The following is a 5,664-nucleotide window of genomic DNA, read 5'->3' on the forward strand; positions in this document are numbered from 1 at the left end:
AACGTCCCAGGAAGCAAAGCTGTATTCAGTGTAATAAAAAAAGTGACTAATGTATTTCTGGTCCGTTTCTTTAATTTATTTTCAATACTGTCAGCAATTGTCTATTTTGTGTTTACCGCTACTTTGTAGAATTTTTTCATGTTTTTACTTGTCATGTAGTATTTTCATCATGCAAGAATTTATATCTAATAGCAGAATTTTTTAAGGTTATAAAAATGTGCTAAAGTATTTATTGATGATTTCAATTTTCATTCCTTTACCACTACCATTAACATAGTCATGCAAACTGTTTTGTTGATAAGTAAATTTTCCATCCTATTCCTTATTAACTAACTATCTCGACTACACTTTAACGTTCTAATCTATACTGTTTTTATTACTGGTTACCACTTTAAGAATCAGAAATAGTACTAGCTTTATTATACTAATACTATCATTAATGAAATTCTCCCTAAAATCTTTCGATCTTTCGTTACAACTCAACCTATGCTGGAGACTGTCACAACTATGTCACAATCTGTCATTGGGTTCGATAGTTCCCAGATGATGGGGACAAACCGCCTGACAATGGAACGCATGCCAATCTGTGCTATTTCGGGAGCGTTATTTCAAAATATCAAATTGACCGAGGATAATAATGTCCACGAGGCACCATTGTTGCTATTCATATATGTTTTTTCTACAAACAACAACACTTGTGCAGTGAGGCCTTACTGACAACCTAGGCCTATATCAAATTCTCCAAAACGTTGCCAGTGCTAAGTTCTCGCAACACTTCTTCGTGCTTTGAGAACTTACCACTGGCAACTTTTTGAAGAATCTCATATAAGCCTAGTTTAAATTGCCCATTTTGTACAGTTCTTTAAGAGATGTCCGGTCACAGCCATGCGTAGAGTAGGTCACAATGTGGTCATCTTGATGCAAAAAGACCTAATTATCATTTTTAGACACGTATTGCTTTTAGGACTAACTAGGCCTACCTGATCTGGGCGATGTGATTCCTTGATTTTATTTATGTCTAGGCCTAGATATTGTGATAAGGCCAATAAAACACATAACTACAAAGTCTTCAGGCTTACAACATGGATCTTGTTTGATGTTGACAAGATGTTCTACTTGAGAAGAAGAAAACGGGGCTAAAGATATCATGTACTTAAACCACTAGTAAATACATTATGCACTAGCAACAAAGTACCAGATTTTTACATATATTTATGATGATTTGTGTGCTTCATAATGCAAATGATTTAAAATTTTACTACTTTTCATGTTATCCGAAAGTGAATCTTCCTTTCCACAGGCTCCAACCTGTTTATTCTCATCATGATCAATGAGATGTTTAAGGAAACCTACACCTGAAACATCCATCAAAATTGTTACTACGCTATAGTAGTTAAAGCAGCGTTTCGTAGCCGGCAAAATGCACTCGGTCAAAACTGCCGTCCGTCACAGGCTGCTGCCTTTGATAAATGCATACAAATGAATACATAGCGTTTGTCGGCATGGGTTTAACATGTGCCGATGTCGGCGTTGCTATTTATAGATTCTGGGTATTGCTATTATTGTAGCCTGTGACGCGGCTAGGCACCTGGAATACTCGGTCATGTACTTTTCTTCAATGTCTCAATTGAGGTGCTTCTCCAACACGTGTTAATGGCCAATTTCTTTAAGAAATCGCCAATACTCACGTAAATACCCTTGAGCTATATATAACTCCTTTGGACACTTTTGGATCACCAGGTCTTACATGTGTGTTTGGAAGTTGGCAAAAATAGTAAATGATTTTGGCGAATGAATCATTCAACCTACAAGTTTACCCTTTTCACTTTACTACCATAAAAGACATTTTTTGGTTGTTTTAGGCCTAATGATTTTAGCATTATCAGTTTCCAAGTAAATCAAGCCTTGTAATTTCCCTCAAACTAAAGGGAATATAATTTTGCACTCTAATTTTGCTGCCAATCTTGTGTGTTTCACGTCTATTAACTAAAACTGTTTAAAAATGCCTACCAACAAGCACCGTTCAATATGGTTACATATTTTCCCTATGATGCACTAATTATACGAGTCAACTTGAGGACCCAAACCGAATTGTTGTACTATTAAAAATATAAAGTAAATTTCATCTCTGTAAACTTACTTGCAATCAACATTCACTTCAATTTTTCCATTGTTCTGCCGTGCATACCAAAATAGATAAATAAATAAATAAATAAATAAATAAATAAATAAATAAATAAATAAATAAATAAATAAATAATTTCACTAAACTCCTCCCTCCTGTGGAGCTGTTGCAATCAGAGCGCACAAGAGCCTGTGCAGGTGAAACTAGATACGTCAGTGAACAATATCCAACAGGCGATTAGGTAATAAGGACCGCGAACTTGTGTCAGCGTAATAGACGGTCTTCATTTGTACGAGGTACGGAACAAGGGTGTACTTAATGCAATTGTTTTTCCTTCCAATGAACGGTTTCTTAACAGGCTTTACTTTTAGTTTTATATAAATTTCTGCAATTCATATCCACCTTCACCTCCTTCAGTCTACAACCGAACGTGCTAAACAAATTCCTAGTTTCTACTTTAGACTATTCCTCATCAGTATATATGGACTTTACCTACCAATACTGTCAAACACCCAACCAATAACAACAGCAAGCATAATGTTACTTGTGTTATGAGGCTAATTTCTTTTAAAACTCGGGACAAAAATCAACACTGACAATTTCTTAATCAAAATATGATTACTGAAAATAAACCGTAGCAGGAATACTCGGCAACGTAATAATCCCAATTAACTTAAACTCCCAGATGAATGCTTTTGCGTATCAGCATATAACTATTCAGTATAAATAAATTGTAACAACACTTACTAAGTTTGTAAGAGTATAAATAATACACAATGTAAACATCACACACAACGTAAAGATTCAAATGCGCAGGTTGAAGCTAGACCTTTACACTAAAACTATCCTACTCAATCTTAGTAAGAGCCGACAGGCCGAGTAACTACGTGTACGTGTTAGGCCTAAGCTTAAAGAAAAAGAAAATAAGAAAGCGATCAACTAACCTTCTCAATTGGAACAGGTTAAACTTAGTCTATTCGCAAGATAATGTAAGCTCGGGTATAAAAAAAAAAAAAGTAAAGCTGATCCTTTTCAACAACAGCAAATGTAATGGACTTAAATACTCTTGTAGGCCTAGGGATGAGTCACTGATATCGTAATCGGCGAAAGCTATTATGCAAGACACCACCAATGCTTTAAACAAACATGAACTTTACATAGGTTTCGTCAAAAGCAGGTTATTAAATCATGGTAATAATACATTTGCTTATTACAGTAACCCCAAAATATTGGCCAAGTAAATAGCCTCCACAAATTAATCTAAGCACGTGTGCATACTTATACTTCTTAACAACTCGAACTTTCATGTGTACCTGTATATACGTAGGCCTAAAAGTACATGCATTTAATAAGGAATACACACACCTACGATAAGCGATAAACCAATACCTCAGGGGAGGACACCTATTTTGCCTAAAGCTAAGTGTCCAAATAAATTCAAGAATTACATTATATACTTTTTCATCCTTCTGACGAATGAAATACTACTTTTATTGCAGGATTTGATAATTATCATTTCATATGATTCAAAGATAATATGGATTTTGCAAATGTTCATATTATTGGTAGTGTAATCACAAAACAGGGCATATTGTGGTTTGTGTCGTACATTGATTAAAATTACATTTTATCTCAGAATAAGATTTATATACACATTTCCAGGATATATGTTGCTTCGGTTCCGTGAATATTATATGATTTCCTATAAAAAAATTAACTGTGCAAATTAAATTAGCCTATTAAGGCATATGTATACTTGTGCAAAAACAAGGTAAATAAGAATTTTACAGAAGAAGTGCTGTTATTAACCTTATGAACCTCTTTCATAATGTACAGGATATCAAGAGTCCATTACAAAAGTTGGCAACGTTTGTAATTCAAGTATAAGAGGTACTGGTTGCCAAACATTGCACAGACCCGTCCCGCGCAAGTGCTTTCGTAAACCTTGCATGCTGATTGCAAGTCAATATAGGATACCTCTCATGATGGAAGAATTTTGCATCTTTAGTTTCATTATAACCAAAAGAAATTACTTAAAATTAAGCATCTCTCTTTACAATCTATCGAAAAAAAATGTCTAGGTCTAGGCCTGGTAAGCTTAGGCCTACATAAACTCGCAGTACTACAGCATCAATCATTCCTCGTGATTCCACTCAAATAAAACCCGGTTTCATGGATTCTAAAATGAAAGCGAAAACAAAAACTTCGTAACATAAAAGGGGTAGGCCTAGAGACCTTGGGCTATTCTACAGCAGAACCCAGAATAACGTAACACCGTCATGGCGAATAACAATTGCTCAACTAGGATGCTCTTTGCTTACTAAATTCAGGCAGAGCTCTAGCCGTCACAACACATGACAATGAAAACAGGCAAGAAAGAAGAAACCTGTAGCGCATCAGTGTTATGTATTTCCAAACAATGTCACCATATTAGAGAGAGAGAGAGAGAGAGAGAGAGAGAGAGAGAGAGAGAGAGAGAGAGAGAGAGAGAGAGAGAGAGAGAGAGTCTACATATCATTCTTGATCCTTGACTGTTATTGGCCTAAAACAAAACAAAAATCACATCTCTCAGGGACCATTTGTTTAAAACAGAGAGAAAAAAATATCTGAAAATACGAAACTCTAAAACCACGACAGTCGCAAAAATGAACTTGGGGCACTCATGCGACATCACAGCCTACTACTACCATCAGTTTCTCACATGTTATTTCACTGCACAAAAATATATTCCTTTATACCAAAGCAACTTACTCATTCTAAATATCACTTAATTAAAGCGTCGTCAAAACTTAAGTACATCCATGGCGAAAATTACGCCAGTTTCAATTAGTATTTCACAGACACCACTGCTAGCGGTGCGCGCGTACATCCACACTCTCACACTGTTCAAAGGACACTGATTCGCTTCGCGGAATCGCGAGAGAATCGAGAGTTCGAGACTCGAGAGTCGAGACCGAAGTCCGACTGGACTCAATTACTCGGGGTCTGACAGTACACATTCTCTCTCTCTCTCTCTCTCTCTCTCTCTCTCTCTCTCTCTCTCTTGATATTTAGATTGCTCGTTAGGTTTTGCCCATGTGCGTTTTATCAACACGTTCTCGTACATCCAAGAATGTTATATAGTGGCTTTTTCTTAACAATTCAAGACAAACACGAAGAATGCGTTAGCATTACTAGATGTTTCCAAGTAGCTATTTGCCACGTGCATATCAACACTGGACAATGCCATTTTAGTTGCCCCCCCCAAAAAAAAAAAGATGAAGCACGATCTCACATTTATAAGAAAAAAATTATAACATGTCCTCTGCCTAGCTCTGATGATACGATCACATAAACTAATATATACGGAACTCCCAAAGTTAACTTTTTACGCCAACGCCGTGTTTCAAACATTGGTTATTTCCCAATCAGACTTGATTATACTTATAAATCTAAATTCTCTGTAATATATATATATATATATTATTATATATATATATATATATATATATACATAACTAGTAAAATGTTCTGTTACAACAGAATACCATCTAACAAAA

General features: G+C 35.6%; 1 protein-coding gene across 1 annotated transcript in view; it reads right to left on the minus strand.

Moving 5' to 3' along the window:
- LOC135225157 (mucin-2-like) overlaps positions 1 to 5,032 on the minus strand; it is an 861,510-nt gene extending 856,478 nt beyond the window's left edge. The window contains exon 1 of the mRNA XM_064264391.1: positions 4,877 to 5,032. The gene's annotated coding sequence lies outside the window, so the exon portion shown is untranslated. The remainder of the gene's footprint in view (positions 1 to 4,876) is intronic.
- Between the last annotated feature and the right edge of the window lie 632 nt (positions 5,033 to 5,664).

The sequence above is a fragment of the Macrobrachium nipponense genome, chromosome 13 (genome assembly GCF_015104395.2).
Source record: "Macrobrachium nipponense isolate FS-2020 chromosome 13, ASM1510439v2, whole genome shotgun sequence".
NCBI lineage: Eukaryota > Metazoa > Arthropoda > Malacostraca > Decapoda > Palaemonidae > Macrobrachium > Macrobrachium nipponense.